General features: G+C 36.0%; 1 long non-coding RNA gene across 1 annotated transcript; it reads right to left on the reverse strand.

The window, feature by feature from the left end:
• Positions 1-3,139: 3,139 nt before the first annotated feature.
• Positions 3,140-21,731, reverse strand: LOC124896792. Its single transcript, XR_007053253.1, has 3 exons — positions 21,308-21,731; positions 4,165-4,239; positions 3,140-3,403 (listed from the first exon to the last, which is right to left on the reverse strand). It is a non-coding gene; the product is annotated as an uncharacterized LOC124896792 (long non-coding RNA).
• Between the last annotated feature and the right edge of the window lie 311 nt (positions 21,732-22,042).

Below are 22,042 nucleotides of genomic sequence, written 5' to 3' on the forward strand. Positions count from 1 at the left end.
CACTTAAATTTGATTGGTCAAGTAAGTCCATATTCATCATAACTCTTTCTTTCTTACAACTATAAATAGGGGTCTCATAATTCAGAAAAGGACCCCCCAGAACTCTAATAAGAAGCAAGAAAAAGCTCGTAGATCAAAGCCGTAGTTTCTCTAAAAAGCTCAAGCAATCAAATCAAGATCGTCAAAATTCAAGAGCTAGACCGCAATATTCAAGAACAAGCTCAAAAGCCCTTGAATTCAAGCACAAGTCAAGATCAAGTCCCTCAAATCAACAAATCAAGTACAAATTCAAGATCAAGCTTTAAGCCATTGAATTTATATTTGAAAAGGCGAATCAGTGGATTCATAGAGATTGTAACACTTACATCTTGAAATCAATAAATTGATTATTGCAATATTTTCTTTTCTCGATTATTATTTTCGGTCTTAAAAATTTTATTGTCCAACAGGATTGTTAGGTCATTTTATCCTTGGAGGAAAATTCCGCAACCTCGGGTACTTGAGGGGAATTATTTCCTTAAGGACACTCTGTGAAGTCGGCAGACTTGGCCTTTTTTTTGTTTCATCTAATTTTCTATAAAACACACTTCTTTGAAAGGTCATTTTGATCTTGTGTTGAAGGTGTTGCATAACTTTATAAGTGTTCTTGTTTTATACTTGAACTTGTGTTGAAGTTGTTGTGCCTAAAAATAATTCTTGTGTACCCGTAAAATAACACTCACTACTAGACTCCTCATATGAACACAATACACATTCATCCCTATAAGGAATTTCCTAAGTTTTTTTAGTTGAGCATGTTGTCTATAGGTCCTAGACACAGGACATGCAGAAGATGGAGGAGGTATGAGAGCATCCAATTCATCCTACAGTTCTCTTAGCCTTGACACACTCCAAATTGCCATTGAACCTTTGGATGGAATGATCATGAAGTTAGAGGTGCTTGACAACTCCTTAGTACTATCAAAAGGTGTCAAATGGATGATGATTACCTTCAAGGAGGGTTGGGGGACCTTGGAGGGGTCAAAAAAGTGCGATACGGGGCTAAAAAGCCTTTCGAGGGGAACTATATCCCTTCTGTGCCTGAAATGCACCTAAACTGCTCTTAATCTGCTTGAGCAGCTCAAAATAGAAGCATTTTCACCTAAAGTATGCCTTAGATGCGCCTCATCTGCTCCAAGTAGGCTAATTTATATTTTTGGCTACAAATGAGTCATTTTTGGGCCCATAAGTTGTAATAATTAACCCTAGACTATAAATACGAGTTTCTTTCATTTTGGGGGTAACTTTGATGCTAATGAATAAATATACTCTTGTGAGTATGTGTAAGGTTTAGCTTGCGTTAATTTCTCGTTTGAAAATGTTGTTTGCTTGGGAATCGATTTTCTTATGGTCTATGTAGGATTTTAGGTGCTTTGATTGGATTATTGAATAGAGGATTAAGGATTTGATATACCCTTTATTTTCTTTCAAGACCATTCTTTGTGTCTATCTTTACTTACTTTCATCTATCATTTATCTTTCATTTTTCATATAGTAGTTAGTTTTGAATTTCATAGTTTGATCGATATCATTTGGTATCAGAGCTGAGCTTGGATTCGTTCCTACGAATTCAATCTTGGGTTAGATATCTTGAAAAATAAAAAAATAAAAATTTTAAAGAACACCCCCCCCCCCCCCAAAAAAAAAATTATGTCTTTGAGTCCTTCTTGTTGTTTCTACACTAGATTTGTTCCATCTAGTGATATTTAGGTTGGAACTTGACTATTTGGTGTGTTTGGAAGAGTATTGGAGTAGGCCATCATTGTTAAGCTTGTTCATGAAGAAAATAGTGAATTGGTACTTAGATCATGCTCATTTGGTGTTGGTTGTTTGGTTAACAAGTGTTGAAAAGTGTTTCCCACACCAAAAGAACCCTATATCTAAGTTGTGGTGCCATTTGGAGGAGTTTTAAGATTTCACCATTTTTGTGTTCTTAAAGCTTGAAGAAACTAGAAAGTGGGTTCAAGAATTTAAAGAAATTTGATGAGAATTGAGGCTTAAGGTATTTTTGGAATCTGTTTAGAAAGTTGAAAGGAGTTTTGGTTCCAAAATTCGTCGCATTCCGAGCAAAGGTGAAAAAGTGGGAAAATTTGGTGTTCATAGTGTTCTAGAAGACATTCATATGTTCAAGAGGAAAATTCATCTCAAAGTTGTTGTCTGACCTAAGAAAGAAAAAGGAAAAACAAGAAAAAGTTTTGGTATAAAAAATATCCAACGGGCCAAGGAATATTCCAAAAGAAAGAGGCAAAGAAAGTCCACAAGGAAGGCATTTTCAGCCCTTTTTCCAGATGGTCAGGGCCATCTATGCCCCATCTACGTTGGAGGTGTGCCAAATCAGGTCAAACCAGTAACTTCTGCACTATTGTGCCTGGGGTTCGCCCAATCTTCTCCAGCGGGTCCAAAACGCATTTCAAAGCCTCCCAACTCACTTTTGCTCAGGTTCCGTCAATCTAGCTTCATTTCTTGACTTTTAACTTCATATTTTGATTCTTAAACACTAATTAAAGGCTAATAATTGATCTATTATTTGATTAATTAGTTCTAGAGTCTGTTTCCTTTTTTGTCCGTTCTTGTGTGCTTTTCTATCTTATTTTTTTTGTTCTTTCTTGATTAAAGTACGTTAGTTTGTTTTTGAGTTTTCTTTTAAATTTCAAACAAGAATCCATCTCGACCATAAGCCACAATTGATACCATGTTTTCTAATTGGAGTACAAATGATCTTTCAACAATAGCGATACCAATTGAGAGACAAAACAAAGGTGTGTGCTCCGAGAGCTTGTGCGGTTGAGTTCTTAACTCTAGCTTGTTTGTTGTTTCTGTTTAGTATTTCTTTTGTTAGATACAATGGATTCGGATGATGACATCCCACAAGTGGTGGATTACAATGCTTCAAACTCAATCTTAGCCGCAATTGAATCCTTAAGCCAAAGAATGGAAGGCATGGAAAGTTTTTTCTGTCACGCCCCAAATGGCCATGAGTGGCACCCATACTAATCTTCCCGTAGGATAACCATATATACCGAACCATTACCTAATCACTTAGTCAATATTAAAACGATATTATCATAAAATCAACTTAACAACAATAATCTGGAGCTAATCATTAGTAATGCTGAAATCAAACAAACTACTTACTGAAATCGCCAAGACCCGAAAGTCATCGTACAAGAACTTCTAGACCAAAGATCATGTCTAAAGATATATCCAAAATAAAGAATAATAAAAAGTGTGTCATTGCCCGAAAGATGAACAATACTAATAGGATATGATCCATGGCATCCTGGAGATGAAGTGTTCATCCTTGAATCGAGATCTTCTATCAAACGCTAGAGGTGAGGCCGTGTCTGAGCCTCTGGAACACTTTCTGCACTCAACAAAAGAAAAGTACAGGGTATTATCAGTACAAACCACTATGTAATGGTAGGTATCATAGGCCAACTCAATTTAACAGCATGTACACAACATAAATTAAATAACAAGTAGACATGCATCATCACATAACAAGTATTCAATGAATCAACAATACATCAACAACAGGTCAAACAATGCTTACAAATAAGCCACATAACTATCAAGAGTATCAACCATACTGTAAACATCCACAGAATCAACAACAATAACATAAGTAACAACCACATCCTTCTAAATCTCGCAATTAGAATATCATTAGCTCGTTATGTACTTAATAACCCATACAACCTTTCAAATTCAACACAAATATATACACACATGCTAAGGGACTTATTTTTGTCCAACTAGTCATGACCTACAGGGAACAATCTATGCTCATGTACCATACCGACGTGGTACCCGATCCTCCATAAATAAGTAATATCAATATCATATTCGTCCCAGCGTGATACCCGATCCCCCATAAACATATAAGGGATGTTTTATCAAATTCACACTATATCTCAAGATATTATTCGATGTAGTAAGTTTACAAGTACACTTAAAGTCATAGGATAATTTCAGCAAGTAAATTTTCAATAATTATTTATACACGTCTCAATATTTCAAATGTCATCAAATTCAAGCATGTCTGAATAACAATCAATAAGCATCCAATTTAGGAGCATACATACAATTAAATCAAGTCTAAACTCCGATTAAACCGTAACCTACCTCAACCAAAGAATCCAAATGCAAGCTGATTTGCAAGGGTCTAGTCCTTTCGTAAAGTCTTCAAATAATTAAAATCTGCTCAAATATATAATCTCCATAAGAGTATAAATCTAATAACACTTGTTTTATAAATTCTTACTTTAAAAATTTAGATCAAAAAATCTAAATTGTCAAAAGTTGTAATTAATTCCATACGGAAAAATTTGAATCTGAAACTAAGAAACAATACATCTTTGACACTGTAACTATCAAAGTCATCAAACATGCACTTCTTGGTTTTTACACCATCACATTCCCAACCAAAATTATCATTCTCGCCTAACTCTTTCATACGCACACACTGTACACGAATTTCCATTCATAAGCACATTTTTTGTCATTATTTATATAACTTAACCAATATATACACTAACACACAAATCTAAAATCTGCACTAAAGTAAAACCGTAATGGAGGAGTATGAAATAAATTCAAACTAAATAAATTCGAATTTAACTCTTACCCGAAACCTCCGAGATCTTTCTATCAAACTGTGAACCCTCCTTTTTTGTCCTAATATCTCATGTTGTGATTATTATTATTGGTAAATTCTACCTTACTTAAATTCATTTTATTTTATTTTTAATTAATCATATAAGTAAATAAATTATGATTTTGAACCATTAACTAATTAAAATTAATTATCTAAAATATCCAAAATTTCTAATAAATTCTCAGGCCTTGATCGAAACCCCATAGAAATAAATTAAACGTGTAACTTAATTAAAAAGTATGTTCCACCTATTGAAAATATTAACATACCAAATCGATGTCATCTTGAGCAAAGGATAACTGTGGTCAAGCTTAAATTTATTAAAATTCAATAATCCAACTAATGACTTAAATTGCTTTCTAACACCTCAAGAATTGGTATTACCCATCCCGTAAGTCATATAACTCACGTATACAAACTACGAGGAGAGCTAATATAGGAAAGATGAGAAAATTGCACAAACGACCAGAAGGGTTGTTACATCAGATACTAATTTGTAAGACTCCGCAAAAATCCTAAGCTTAACTCAGTCCCTTAAAGCTTGTTAAGGGGTCCCAGACTTAGAAAAAAATTCTAGCTAAATATTCAGACTTAGTATTATTTTGGTCATCGTAAGTTGGCAACTCTATTTCACGACTCTTATGACCTTAAAGTATCGATCTTTAGATTAATTCATGATCAGGAATGTCAGTAGGTATTTTCGGACAAGTTTCAAATTTTTTGGACCTCGTTTACACCATGTTCAAGTGACCAAAAAAGTGAGTCGATGCGATCTCGACGCGTCGCGTCGTCCATCGCATCGACAAATAATTTTTTCCTCAGCTCAGTGCAAATTTCAGTGAACCGAAGCGGACTCGATGCGGCACATTGGCCATCGCGTCGATGCCAACGACGTGGTGCGTCAGTCTGCGCATTGCTAGTCCAGTTTTCAGTAATTAAAACCCGCATCCAGAGGGGTAAATGGGCCTTTTCCCATCTTATATCAGCCGCAAAAACATGTAATTAAGTCTTTCAAAAGACAAAATTTACTCATTCTCTCTAGAATTTTTCAAGAACAAATAGTTCATCACATTCAAGAATCCAAGTTCCCAGAAAATCCATCAATCTTTCAGAATTCAAGCTTTAAGGTATATGAAGTGTTCATCGAAAGGTTCCTTCCACCCTTGAAGTCCAAGAAACTCTTTTGAACTTCAAGTTGATTGATTTCATGATTTCCATGATTTGTAATTAAAGTATATTCATGAGTATTATTTAATTGGGTTTTCTACTTCATGATTTATTACAAGATTGATGTAGAATTAATTGATATGTGTGATTTATCATGTGAATTCATGTTGAAACCCATGGAATTGTGAATTTGGAATTGAATCATGATGCTCACATGTTATTTAGTGTTATGTGTATATACTATGCCATCCAAGTGTTTGGTGAACTGCTCATGTGAATGTAATAATAAGATTATACCATGCTAGTATGTATACTAGTCCATGCCATGCAAGTGTCTGATAAAATACCTCTATAGATGCATTATGAACAAGTGTGCATTTGTATGCTATGCAAGGTCATGTGATGCTTTACTTTTCATGCTATCGAGTCCTGGGGGTATTTAATACCCGACAATTTAGCTGTTTACCTAGAGCCAGTATCAGTTACAAAATAATCTCAATCATGTCACGATCAGTAGTACTCTCAGTCAGTTACAGGACTGAAAAAAAACTAAGTAGACCCAGTATTAGTCCCGTCTAGTTTAGTATTCAGTTCAGACCTCAGTAAACTCAGTCAGCTAATAGAATTCAATAGTATTCTGTCACTCAACGGAAATTAATAAACTCAGTAACAGTTCAGTCAAGCCTAATATGAACTAGGAAATCAGTTCAGTGTCTATTCAGTTGGGAGTAGGATTCAGCACCGAGTTAACCTAGGGAGGGGGGCATTCCTGTCAGCAGAGGGTTTGACACTTAGTAGCAATCCCTGCGTTACAGAACTACATAGCCAACGCAGGTTGAGATATCTTCCTGCCAGATTAGGGTTGATACATCTCACACAAGTTTTCTTGCCAGCGAGGGTTAACGAAAGAGCTTTCTGTCAGAAAGGGTTAACTCACAGCTTATCTCTACCTATGGCACAGTATTGACACCCTTCCAACTGGGGTTACAGATTAGACCCCAATCTACTTAAAAAAGGGCATGTCAATTAGATGATTACCACCCACAACCTCAGCTTCAGATTCAGTCTCAGTATAGAACTCAATTTAATTCTACAAATTCAGGACTGTCAGACACAGTCACTTAGTTCAGTACGGAACTCAGCATAGTTCCACAGAATCAAGACTATCAGATACACCTATCTATCAGTAATACAGTATCAGTTAATTAGTACTTAGACTCAGTATTCAGTGTTATCACGACCTCAGTTACAATCTACGTATTCATGCATGTACTCTCATTCAGTTATATTCATGTCATTCAGTCAATATTGTTCATGCATATGAACCCACGCATTTCAGCCTACCTCACTTATCATACCATTACATTCAAATTACTGACCCATACTTTTCTCTTGCGTTATGATGTCTTATATCATAGGTTCAGATGCACGGGCTCTCGAGCACCCTTAGCAGTTCAGATCTTCAGCAGTCAAAGTTAGTGGTAAGTCCTCATAGTTTGAGGACATGATTATTTTCTTTAGTATTTTGATTTATCAGTACATTTTTCAGTAGTTAGAGTTAGTTGAGGGTTTGTCCCATCAAGTCCATGACTCAGACAGTAGAGGATTTTCAAACTAGAGTATTTTCAGGCAGATGTTTCAGTTATGGTATTGTTATACCTTATTCAGTTTTATTTCAATGGAAAGTTTCCGCCTAATTTTTGCATAATTACAGTATTACTATTCAGTTATTGCAGCAGGTACCAGTCATGGGTTAGCTTGTGGTCCTTCGGAATTATGAGCATCGTGTAGCGTCTGGGGTACAGACTTGGAGCGTTACACAATTAAACAATCGTGCATCCCCGAACGGGCAAACAAGAGATAAAAAGGGAAAATACAAAATTACCTGAATCAGCAAAAAGACATGAATACTTGCTACGCATGTCTGCTTCGATCTCCCGAGTGGCTTTCTCAATAGGACGATTTCTCCATTGGACCTTCATAGACGCAATCTCCTTAGTCCTCAACTTACGGACATCTCTATCAAGGATAGCAACAGGTTCCTCTTCATAAGAGAGGTTTTTATCTAACAAGATCGAATCCAGATGAATTATGTAGTTACCATCACCATGAAACTTTTTTAACATAAATACATAAAACATGGAGTGAACTCCCAGCAAACTCAGAAGAAATACAAACCTATAGGCCACCGACCCCACATGCTGAAAAATCTCAAATGGCCCAACATATCTAGGATTGAGCTTACATTGCTTCCCAAAACGCAAAGACCCTTCATAGTTGAAACTTTGAGCAACACTTGCTCACCCTCCATAAAGTGCATATCTCTAACTTTTTTATCCATATACTCCTTTTGCATGTTTTGAGCACCTGACCTTCTCTAACGAGTCTCAACAAATCAGTACCCCACGGTCTCACCTCAAAAGCATCAAAACATCCAATAAGAGATCTATACCTCCTCCCATACAAAGCCTCAAACGGCATTATATCAATACTCAAATGATGGTTGTTATTATATACAAACTCAACCAAAGGTAAGAAATGATCCCAATGACCTCCAGAATCTATCACACACGCATGGAGCGTATCCTCCAATACCTAAATCGCTCGCTCAAACTGCCCATCAGTCTGAGGGTAAAAAGTTGTACTTAGGTCCAACCTAGTACGCAACTCCTCATGCAACTTCTTCAAAAAGATAAGAGGTAAATTGAATATCCCTATCCGTAATAATATAAATTGGTACCTCATGCAATCAAACAATCTCCTTAAGATAAATCTTGGCCAACTTTTCTGCATTATAAGTCATTTGAACTGGAATAAAATGTACAGACTTAGTAAACCTATTGATAACGCTCAATCTACAGCTCTCGTGGGAGTGTAAAGCGGTCGTTAGCAAATATAGAACCCAACCTGGGTTGGGTATCGATCCCACAGAGAATAGCTTGGCCAACAAGCAAGAAAAATTACTAGACTTTTAGTGCAAGTCTCGTAGGAGAGGGGGGATTGTAGTATGTAACCAAAACAAGAATGTAAGAACTGAAAATAGCAAAATAAAGAGAGATTGTCACGTGTGTTGTAAACAATGAGAATTGAGGCGTTGGGGTTATGTCCACCTTCTGAGGTATACGTCTCTATTGGCTATGAGTGTGTAGAGTCTTGACATGTAATTGCTTATAGAGAATTGTAGTCGATGGTAAATCCAAGCGTCTCTCGACCTAAACAAGGACTATTTCACTTTAACTCTCTCGAGCTTAAAGCGTGACTAACGGTACGAATTCTCCAAGAAGTTAGTCCAGGTACGGCACTAGCTTTTTAATAGGAAAGGGTGTCCTACTACCTTGACATTATCTCTTTTCCAGACAAATAACTTTTCTCTCGAACAAGTCAGATGTTAGACTGGCGTTGGTCTATGCGTCTTCTTTTCTAGACAAATAACCTTTCTCTCGAACAGGTTAGATGTTAGAATGGCGTGTTCTTGTGTTTGAACCGCAAAGAATGTAGATTTAAGATGAAGAGAATAATGATATAAGCAATATACTTGTCTTGAACTCACAAACTCATAGCTATAGATAGTAACTCATTCGGCTTCCATAACCCCAACTAAGAGATTTAGTTACCCATGAATGCGAAGGATATCACGTTTTGCATGGTGGATGGCGTGAATAGTAGGTGTTTGGCGTGTGGTTTTAGTGATTCCGTAGCAAGTAACGATTCTCTTGTTGTGGAATTTAAGAGTAGAAGAATGAAGAATTGAGAATGGGTTGTAGGAAGATGTCTTAATTGTAAGGAGATGAATGAATTGTCAGAATGTCTCCCCCCCTTTTCTTCTCTTTGAAAATCTCTAACATGATAGGGTATTTATAATACTCCTATCCTACTCCTACTAAACTAATAAAATAAATAACCAAATCCTAATATACTAATGAAATCCTTGACCCAATTGTACTAGGGTAAGGTTACAAAATTATAATCCAAATAGAATGATGAAACACATAACCTAATTGCACTAGGTTAATGTATTATGGCAAAAATCCAGCTTTGTGTCTGTAAGTCCCAAAGTCTTCAGAAATGCTGTTTTAGCCCGGGACAGATTTTCCATGCAGCAGATTTAGTCCTTTATGCGTCCAGCTCCTTTCCATCTCGTTTGTGAGCTTTCTTTTGCGTCAAGTAAGCCATAAATTGCTGTATTTTGCATCATTTATACCTGAAACTTTCCTAATCACATTTGTTAGCTCATATACAGGAAAAAGGACTAAAAGTGTACGAAATAGATAATTAGTTCTCGAAACTAGGCTAAAATATGGGCAAAATATATTGATATAGGCGCGTAATTTCGCCTATCATCACCTATCCACAATAACCTATATAGAATCATCATTCCCCAAAGTCTAGGGAAGACCAACAACGAAATCCATAGTTATCTTCTCCCATTTCCATTCAGGAATAAGCATCCTCTGAAGAGTATCACCAGGCTTCTGATGCTCGTACTTTATCTGCTGACAACTCTGACATTTAGCAACAAAATCAACTATGTCACTCTTCATAGTGGATAAGCTCGAAATACTTCTCCTACTATCACCCTGGAAACCCTCCACCAAATATACCAACCTCAACCACAAACCCATGAAACCATCCCACAAACTACTACTTATCCGTATAATCAAAATCTCGTACGTCTACCACAACCCCAATATACAACCATGGAATCTCACAAAACCAAAAACCACACATATAAATACACCAAGGACTACCTCGAGCCTCACTCAACCAAAACCTACCACCTCAAATACCGGGTAACCACAATCAACCATTCCAACTTAAAGATATATGAGGAGAAGAGCCTCAAGAACAAGAACATGAAGTGATAAATGAGTTGGCCATGTATGAAGAGTCTGTACGAAATAGGATAGGCATGTAGGGAGAGGACATAGAGGACGGGGAGAAAAATTTGGTCTGGTTCCTCGTGGAAGAGGGAATTTGGGAAACCAACCACAATATTAAAGAGATCACTAGGCTCAAGAAATAAATATGGGTCGAGACTCGGGTCTTAGCTCCATCAAGATCACTTTTTCTACCTTCAAAGAAACTAGTGATCCATTGATTTACCTTGATTGGGAAGTAAAATGCAATAGGATCTTTCAACTCAATAAGTTAACCATACATAAGAAAGTCTCTCATACAATTACTCAATTTGAAGGGTATGCTTTTACTTGGTATTAGACTAAGAGGGTGCAACGAGAGAGAAATAGTAATTTCGACCTTCCGAATTGGGATGAATTGAGGGCACTTTTAAGAAAGAGCTACATAACGGAAAGGTTCAAACAAGAGCAACTCACCAAGATCTATAATTTGCAACAAGGAGGTAGAGGTGTGGAAGACACTATGAGGAATTCCAAAACTTAATCCTTCGTCTTAAGATTGTTGAACCACAAAATCATTGCATGGCTCGATTCAGAGGTAGGTTGGACTACTACATTGTCTCTTAATTAGTCATCTACAAGTTTGAACAAATAGAATACCTTGTTGAAGTGACCATTAAGATAAGTCCTTTGATAAAAAGGTCATTGAGAAGGCAATCCCAAGGTATTCACCAAAGAATGAAGGCAATCAATATTCTAACACCAATCCTAAAGGTATTGTTTGCTCTAAATGTCAAGGTTGGGGTAATAAGGCAAGTGAATGCCCCAATCAAAGAAAAATAGTATTGGTGAAAAGTAATGCTTACTTTGTTGGGGATAAGAAGACCCAAGAAGATGGTGGTGCGAAACACCCAAGAGGGTAAAGACCTTGGGAGTGAAGGGGAATTAGCGAAAGTTGAAGGAAACATTAGTGTACCTAATGAATTGATGATGAAAGTTTCCCATGAAGATGTTTGGCCTCAAGAAGAAAGGGTCATGAATTTTAACTATACGATGAGGTGGGAGATGAGTAGTGAGGATAAAGTGCTTTGAGCTTATGAAAGAGAGCTTAGTGACAAACCCAAACCCTTGTTGTTTTCTACCTTTGGAGTTAGTATTTTGCCAATTTCCACAAGTTGGATTCAATTGAATGTGTGAATGGAAAATGGAGGGAATTCTTGAAGGAAAAGTGAGCTCACTTAAAAGAATAGTGTACTCACTTAAAGGAGTCTACTTCTCCCACATTGGTGGGAGAAAACAACTTTATTGTGTTTTTACTAAGAAACAATCCTTCAAGTGGATAGTGAGGCAAGAACCAAAAGGTGCCTCGCGCCATTGTCGTCGCTTACTTGGCTCGGCTTCGGCTTCGGACTTAAATTTACAAAGTTTATTTGAAACTTTTAAAAAATAAGTGAAATTTTAATCCAAAGATCCAATAAAAAATATTATCTTCATGAACATGCACGCAGAAATGCACATTGAAAGTGACGCAACCCTTCAAAGAAATGACACACTATTTTAAAAAAAGGGTGATTGTTCGGTCGAACATGATTGTTCAGAAAAGACACTATTTTAGAATAGACAAACATGAATGTTCAGAAGTGATACACTTTTCCATGAACCATTGCTTCCTTTCCAAAAGGGCACTTGATGGCTATAAATTCCTGAACTTTTTTCTCAGGTATGTACGAAATTTTGAGTACAATACTCTTCTTCTTCTAAAAACTTTGTGTGATCATCAGCCGTTGAGTGTGTTAGAAGAATTTGAACATTTGAGGTACTGTTATATTCATATTGTGAGCTATTTTATTCTAGGAGGAAAATTTTGCAACCTCGGGTACTTGAGGAGAATTAATTTCTTAAGGATACTCCGTGAAATTAGAGGACTTGGTTCTACTTCTACTTTATCTTATTTTTGTTAAATAAACATACTTCTTTGATAGTTCATATTGAACTTGTGTTGAAGGTGTTAAACTTTAATGTTATTCTAGAAACTGTCTTGAACTTAGATTGAAGGATACTGTGAAAACATACAGATTGTCTATCCAAAACAACAATTTTAAGAAATTAAGCCATAATTTGTATTATTTGGTTTCTAGAGATTAAAGTTTTATGCTTTCTACTTTATTTGAACTTAACAAGTGATTTAAAGAAATAAAAACTTCATCACAAGTTAAAAGTCATTCGGATAACAATTAGAAGACATAAAAACTTATCGTTAAACTAGAAATAAGTATTGTTTAAAGTTTCTACAAACTTGTAATTAGTATATTGATATACTAAAGTTGACTGTCTTTTCTATGACAGGAAAAATGACTATTGATGGTCATGTAACTGATGGTGGGACATGTGTAGCAACAATGAATGTTGCTACAACAAGTCGCACAACTGCGCCACTCGCTATGGCACCAAGGAAAAATCCAAAAAAAAATTAGGTATAGATTATAAATATTGGCAACAGAAGAAGTTCTTTAATCTGACAACTTTGCATCTTCAAAGATTTATATCTAAAGATGCTCCAGAATTGCCCAAAGAAACATCGGACAAGGATCGTTTTATTGTATTGGAGACATGGAAACATTCTGACTTCCTATGCAGGAATTATATCCTAAGTGTTCTCTAAGACGATTTATACAATATGTACAGCGGAATGAAGACATCAAAAGAGTTCTATGTTGACTAGAATGAATTTATACAAATGCACTGGAACGAAAGTATATGACTGAGGATGCTGGAAATAAGAAGTTCTAAGTTGCAAAGTTCCTTGAATACAAAATGATTGACAACAAGACTGTCGTATCTCAAGTACAGGAATTGCAAGTAATCATCCACAATCTCCTTACTGAAGGTATGAATATAGTAAATACCTAATTTGAACATGTTAAATATGTTCTTAATGTTCACATAAACTTTATTGTAGGTTTGGTTGTGAACGAGGCTTTTTAAGTTGCTGCAATAATAGAGAAATCGCCACCTTTGTGGAAGGACTTCAAAAATGATTTGAAACACAAAAAGAAGAAGATGACGGTCAGAGACCACATTGTGAGGTAGGGCATTGAGGAAGAAAACAAAGCAGTAGAGAGAAGGTCAAAAAGAAATTCCATAATGAGTAGAGCTAACATTTTAGAAGACGAATCCAACAACTCAAAGAAGCGGAAGAAAGCTGGACAACAAAGTAATCAACCTAGGAAGAAATCCAAGGAAAGTGTTTAAATTATGGCAAGACTGGCCATAAGTCAACAGATTCTCGTGCCCCAAAGAAAGGCAAAAAGAAGGATCAAGCCAATATGGCTAAATCCAAGAATGAAATAGATGATCTATGTGTCATGCTTTTTTAATATAACTTAGCGGGAAATCCTAGAGGATGGTGGATGGATTCCGGTGCCACCCTCCATGTTTGTGGCGATAAAGAGTTATTTGTTGCATTCGCTCTAGCTCAAGGTAAGGAGAAGATATATATGGCAAACTCAAAAATTGCAAAAGTTGAAGGGACAGAAAAAATATGCTTGAAAATGACGTCAGGAAAAGTGTCGAATCTCAACAACATCCTTTATGTGTCGGAGTTGAGAAAGAACTTGATTTTTGTATCACTTCTCTATAAAAATGGATTCAAATGTGTTTGTTTCAAGCAAGATTGTACTTAGTAAAGGGAAAGTGTACCTAGGAAAAGGCTACCTCACTGAGGGCCTATTTAAGATGAATGTAATGACAGTTGAAATCAATAAAAGTTGTATTTCTTCTTACTTTCTTAAGTCTAATGAATTGGGGCATGAATGATTAGGACATGTCAATTACAAAACTTTACAAAAACTGATTAATTTAGAAGTTTTGCCAAACTTTGAGTGCAATAAATAAAATGTCAAACATGTGTGGAATCAAAGTATGCTAAGCATCCATATAAATCCGTTGAAAGAATTTCAATCACTTAGACTTAATCCACATCGGCATTGGTGATATGAAGTCAACACCATCTCGTGGTGGAAAAAAGTATTTTATAACTTTTATTGACGATTGCACTAGGTATTGTTATGTGTATTTGCTAAATAGTAAGAATAAAGCAATAGATGCGTTTAGACAATATAAAATAGAAGTTGAAAATTAGTTAGAGAAAAAGATCAAAACGATAAGAAGTGACAGGGGTAGAGAATATGAATCTCCCTTTACAGAAATTTATGTAGAAAATGGAATTGTCCATCAAACTATGGCCTTGTATTCACCTCAATCTAATAGAATTGTGAAAAGAAAAAACCGAACCTTAAAGGAAATAATGAATGTCTTACTTATAAGTTCAGGTTTACCGCAAAACTTATGGGGGGAAGCTATCCTTACAGCTAACCAAATACTCAAAAGAGTGCCCCACAGTAATACACTATCAATTCCATATGAAAAAAAGGGAAAGGAAGGAAACCCAACTTGAAATATTTCAAAGTGTGGGGTTGTCTAGCGAAAGACCAAGTTTCTATGCCTAAAAGGGTGAAGATAGGCTCTAAGATAGTGGACTATGTGCTCATAGGATTTGTTAAAAGTAGTAAAGCATGTCATTTTTTGGTTCATTAATCTGAACATCCGGATATCAATGAAAATACGGTAATTGAATCAGATAATGTTGAGTTCTTTGAACACATTTATCCGTATAAAACTAGGCATGAACAGTCTAGTGGAGGGTCTAAACGAACTCAGGAAAAACCAAGAGAGGATGTACATAATGATAAGAATCCAAGATGTAGTACATGTCAAAGAACGTCAACTTCGTTTGGATCGAATTTTGTAACATTTCTCTTAGAAAATGAGCCTCAAACATTTAAAGAAGCAATGTCGTCTTCAGACTCATCCTTTTGGAAAGAGACCGTTAATAGTGAGATTGGATCAATCTTGAACAACCATACTTAGGAGTTGGTTGATCTTCCTCCAGAAAATAAACCCTTAGGTTCTAAATAGATCTTCAAAAGAAAAATAAAAATGGATGATACTATTGACAAATATAAGACAAGATTTATAGTAAAAGGCTTTAAACAAAAGGAATGCCTTGATTACTTTGATACATACTCGCTTATAACAAGGATAACGTCAATACGGATGTTAATTGCCTTAGCGATGGTATATGGTCTTGAAATCCATCAAATGGATGTAAAAACAGCATTCCTAAATGGAGAATTAGAGGAAGAAATTTACATGGAACAACCCAAGGGTTTTGTGGTTCCTGGTAAAGAAAAGAAGGTGTGCAAACTTGTTAAGTCACTTTATGGACTAAAACAAGCACCCAAATAGTGGTATGTGAAGTTTGACCAAACCACGTTGGCAAACGGGTTTAAGATAAACGAATATGATAAATGTGTTTATATTAAAGATATTCCAAATCACAAGGTCATTATTTATTTATATGTTGATGATATGTTGATAATCAGTAGAGATATTTCTGACATAAATGCTATGAAACGAATGCTTAAGAGCAAGTTTGATATGAAAGACCTTGGAGTGGCAGATATGATCTTAGGAAGAAAAATCCATAAAACTCCACACGGGTTGGCATTGTCACAGTCTTATTATACTGAAAAGGTGTTTGACATGTTCAAGTAGTTGGAATTCGGTATTGCCAAGACTCCATTAGAAATGAGCTTTGCACTTCAAAAGAATGAAGGAGAAAGTGATTCACAGTTGCACTACGCAAGAGTGTTGGGATGTTTAATATATATCAGAAACTATACACGGTCAGACATAGCATATGCTATTAGTAAATTGAGCCGGTATACAAGTAATCCCAATAAAACTTATTGGATGAAAATAAAAAAAGTTTTAGGGTATTTTAAATACACTCAAGACTATGCTTTGCATTATAATAAATATTCAGCGGTAATTAAAGGATATAGTGATGCAAAATGGATCACCGGATTAAATAAAGTAAAATCCACAAATGAATATGTATTTACTTTAGGTGGAGAAGCAGTTTCTTGGAAATCAGACATGTATTGCTTGCTCTATAATGGAATCTAAATTTATCGCATTAGATAAAACCGATGGAGAAGTTGAATGGCTCTAGAATTTCTTGGAAGATATTCCTTATTGTCCCAAACCATTGGCAGCAGTATGTATACTCTGTGATAGCCAAGTGGAGATAGGTAGGGCAGTGATATGGGCACGACCACGGAGATGGACGCCTGAGAGTGTGTATTGCAACCGTCTAAGGGAGTGTACAAGTGAAGTGGAAGAAGTCCTTTGAAACTCACCAAAACAGCCCCTAAGTTACATTCCATGGGCGTCCTTTGCTCACATTTCATTAAAGGGACTTTTTGGTTATTTCACCTTATATTTGTAATACACTAAAAATAGAACAATGTAGGGTTTTATTCATTAGTTTTTCAATGATATTGTAAGTATTATAACATTTTGAAACACAAGTCCCCTCTCTCTTTAGGAGAAAAAAATGAAACTAACTAAACCAAGTATGGATTCACTTGTGTCGTTGGTTCAAGGCTTAGAAACGTTGGGTGCTTGGGAGATTGACGTCCCTCTTGTGACCACGTAAGAGTATCGATGTTGTTATTACTTGTATTAAGGGTTTTGGTGTTTTATACACACCTTAGTTCTTAGGACTTATAATAATCTATGTCACACTATCTATCTTTACTTTGTTGTAATCGTGTTAGTGTTTATCTCTTGTAATCTTCAAGCCGTAGGTTGATGTTATCATATTGTTGTTGTTCTTGTCATATTGTTGTTCATCTTGTGTTGTTTTTGCTGTTTTGGTATCATACACACCTTGTTACTTTGTATTCTTGTTGTTGTTGTTGAACCCAAAACTTGTGTCTATTGGGTACTCGGTTTCCTTTGTTGTTGTGGACTGCTTTATGTCATTTTCTTGTGTTCCCTTGTTTGGTTTGTATCAGACAGGGAGCATGATTTATAGCGATAAATCTCGTCATATAAGATGGATTCATAATACCATTAGAGAACTTCTCTTTAGTGGAATTATCACTTTTGACTATGTGAAGTCAAAGGATAACATGTCACATCTACTTACAAAAGGCCTATCTAGAGAAGGGTTTGAGAGAACATCGAAGGGAATGGGTTTACGTCCTAGGATAAGTCAGCATGGTGGTAAATCTACCTAGCATACTGGAGATCCCAAGAGCAGGGTTCAAGGAGATCAAACAAAGTTGTGACTGACGGTTCAACATTGTCAATATACCCAATCCATTATCATGATATAGACAATGTTTAAGAAACAGGGATAAGGCTTATGGTGTAAAGCTTTTTAATGAGTATCTATATTTGGCAGATTTGACCAAATAGTTTAATATATAGGATTGAACATTAAGAATTCACCTATGTGAGGGTAAAGTAAAAGTCGTTTCAAGGAGAATGTTAGTAAAGGCCTATTCTCTAAGCTCTAATGAAACCAAGACGTTTTTATATCTGAAACGAATAAAATCATAAGAACCATAAACGGTAAAAGGTTAGTTGTGTAACATGTGTGTCTAGGTATATACTAAAGTTCAATGTTTCAAAGATATTAAATCTACCGATTGACCGAGTGCATTCGATGCATGTTCACTATGGAAAGTTCAAAGGGAAACCCACTTATCCAGATGCAATCAGATCACATACTTGTCTGTAAAACTTTATAAAGAATAGTCATTCCCCATTCATGTGGGGGATTATTGGATTCAATTGAATGTGTGAATGAAAAATGGAGGGAATTCTTGGAGGGAAAGTGAACGCACTTAAAAGGAAAGTGTACTCACTTAAAGGAAAGTCTACTTCTCCCACATTGGTGGGAGAAAGAAACTTGATTGTGTTTTTACTAAGAAACACTCCCTCAAGTGCATAGTGAGGAAAGAACCAAGAGGTGTCTCGCGCAGTCGTCGTTGTCGCTCGCTCGGCTTCAGCTTTGGTTTCGAATTTGGATTTTTCAAATGATCGATGAGATTAATTTTTTAAACAAAGTTTATTTGAAACTTGAAAAAAAAAAACAAGTGAAATTTTAATCCAAAAATCCAACAAGAGATTATTTTCTCTATGAACATGCATGCAGAGACGCACCTCGAAAGGGATGCAATCCTTCAAGAAAGTGGCACACTATTTTGAAAAAAGGGTGATTGTTTGGTCGAACATGACTGTTCAGAAAAGACACATTGTTTCGAAATGAACAGACATAACTGCTCCGAAGTGATACACCTTTCCATAAATCATTGCTTCCTTTTCGAAATGGCACTTGATGGCTATAAATACCTGAACTTTTAAAAAGTTTTGGCTCCAATTTCATATTGTGGGCCATTTAATATTAGGAGGAAAAATTCTGCAACCTCAGGTACTTGAGGAAAATTAATTCCTTAAGGACACTCCGTGAAATTAGAGGACTTAGTTCTATACTTTTTTGATAGTTCATGTTGAACTTGCGTTGAAGGTGTTAAACTTCAGTGTTGTTCTAGAAACTGTCTTGAACTCAAATTGAAGGGTTTTGTACAAACATACAGATTGTGTACCCAAAACAACACCAAGTTGATGCATGAGAGTGAAAGTTCACATAATGCAAGTCCAAAAGGCAAGAAAGCAAGTTCAAGGCTTTGCTCCGAAGATATGTACCTACCCCCTCTTATTTCTAGCATTTCTTAGGTCATAAAGACATTTACCCTATGGTAGACAATCTCTTCAAGATATTTGACTTAAAATCCTACCTAGATGGTGTTGATATCTCTCAACCCACCTTTTGGAATTACTTGAATATGCATAAAATGTGTAGCCTCTCCAACCCAGATGGCCAATCTATTTGTTGTTCTCCGGAGAGTCTATGGTCCCTACATGATAAACAACTCTTATTCCTCGTCCCTTGTCACAGTTATGTGGATAGACAAGTTAGACCTTTCTTAGAAGGTTGTTCAAGTGAGTGGGGTGTGAGGTGCTTAAGATGTTTGCTCTTACCTTCATATGATCTTGTTTTTGGTAGCTCCTTAGGTAATTCTAGCTCTTTTCATTCCGTTCACTTTGCTTTTGAAGATAGCCTTGTTTGTGTTGAGAATGTCTTGTGTGTAAACATGGCATGTTATGAAAGAAAGGGTAATTTACACCCTAATGACTACTTGACCCTACCCTTGGTTGTTCCTACATATAATGATTTACTTATTAATGGAAATAACTTGGGAGAGTTTCTTATGCTTATCGTAGCCAATCTATTTGCACCTTGAATAATGAATTCTCTTCAATTGACTTAATAGATATTTGGTAATTTATGAAATGGGTGTCTGCTTGGCATGGAAATATTGATGTTAACCCTTGTGCTAACCCTCGTGCTTCGAGAATGTATTGGTTGTTTGTTCTTCTCTTGTGCTCTAAGGTTGTAGATTCGAGGATGAATTTTCTTTAAAAAGGAGATGATGATACAATCCAAATTACCTCCGGACCTTTGGATAGGATGCTCACGAAGTTAAAGGTGTTTGACGTCTCTTTAGTGCTATCAAAAGGTGCCAAATGGATGATGATTACCTTCAAGGAAGGTCAAGGGACCTTGGAGGGGTCAAAGGAGTGCGAGACGGGGCTAAAAAGTCCATTGGAGGGGACCTGCGCCCCATCTGCGCTTGAGGTGTGGCCAACCTTGATGTACTTGAGCAGGTCAAAACAGAAGCATTTGCTCCTGAGGTGCGGCCAACCTTGATATACTTGAGCAGGTCAAAACACAAGCATTTGCTCCTGAGGTGCGCTAGAGATGCGCCCTATCTGCTCCAGGCGGGCTGATTTATGTTTTTGGCTACAAATGGGTCACTTTTGATAGGAGTTTCTTTCATTTTGAGGGCAACTTTGATGTTAATGAACAAATATACTCTTGTGAGTGTATGTAAGCTTGGATTAGCTTACGTTTATTTCTCGTTTGAAAACGTTGGTTGCTTGAAAATCAATGCCCTTTAGGTCTATGTCGTTGTTTAGGTGTTTTAATTGATTTATTGAATAGAGGATTAAGGGTTTTATTTCTCGTTTGAAAACGTTGGTTGCTTGAAAATCAATGCCCTTTAGGTCTATGTCGTTGTTTAGGTGTTTTAATTGATTTATTGAATAGAGGATTAAGGGTTTGATATACCCTTTCAATTTCATTCTTTGTGTCTATCATTACTTGCTTTCATCAATCCTTTTATCTTTTGTTTCTCGTATTGTAGTTAGTTTTGAATTCCGTTATTTGATCGGTGTCAAGCCTCGAGACTAGAGTAATAGCTTGTAACAGAGATTTGTGTCTTGAGAAAGTGATGTTATTTTTTTATGGAAATAAAAAGCTCTAGAGGCAGTTTCTTTATGAAACCTCTCTCTCAGATCCTCCCACACCTTATGCATCAGATTCATCTATGACAGAACTAAGTAGATCTTTCGAAACAATGTTCATTATTCAAGCTAGATATATAGCATTGCATCTTTCCTAGAGATTATGCAGATTAGAAGGAAATGATTCCTTCTTATCAGTGCCTAATAGAAATCCTAGTATGTTCTTTCCTAGTAATACGCATGGATTTTCTCCGTAATGTATAGTTTTCAGAACCAATCAGCGGACTAGAGATTAAAACTGCACCTTGAATATCAGACGGGTATACAGAGGATAATTTGGAACAACCTGTCCTTCCCGGGCAGTTGAATAATTTCCAGCTGCATATCCATTATTGTTGTTTCTGGTTTCTTCAGGGGTTGAAATTATCTAGTACTCTTTATTCATCACTCAATTCTACACTCTTAAGGCAAGCAAATGTGAGATTTAAACTCGATTATATGAAATTGAATCATAGATTTGAGAAATTTCACCACATTTGAGAAATTGATCTCAAACCCTAGCTTTTGATGAAGAAATTTCTCTAGCTTTTGCACTACTTTTGACTCTATAGCTTGGCGTAATTCTACTTTCGATTCGGATCACAATAGATAAGTTGATACCATGTTAAGAAACTCCATTGGAAGAAGAGAAATGAAGGAAACATTGTTCCATTGAAAACTAATGAAGAAGAAAATGTACAGTTACATTGAACTACTGCTACTCTACGTCAATTTATAGACATCTGAAGGATTAGAGTCCACCGACTCTCTCTAATCTATCATTAAAATAACTAATTATAATTAAGACACTAACTAACTTCCTGACAGTGTGTTAAATTAACCACCTAGCCTTCCTTTTAACTTGTACAGCTTCAACAGAAGCACTATTATTTTCTTAAATCTAGCAGTTTACTCTTAAGATTCTTAGGATTTGATATGAAATTTATAGCTCAAATGATGTACTTGTATCATTTCTGATATGGTGGAATAAAAAAAAATG

Source organism: Capsicum annuum, chromosome 3 (assembly GCF_002878395.1).
Source record: "Capsicum annuum cultivar UCD-10X-F1 chromosome 3, UCD10Xv1.1, whole genome shotgun sequence".
NCBI lineage: Eukaryota > Viridiplantae > Streptophyta > Magnoliopsida > Solanales > Solanaceae > Capsicum > Capsicum annuum.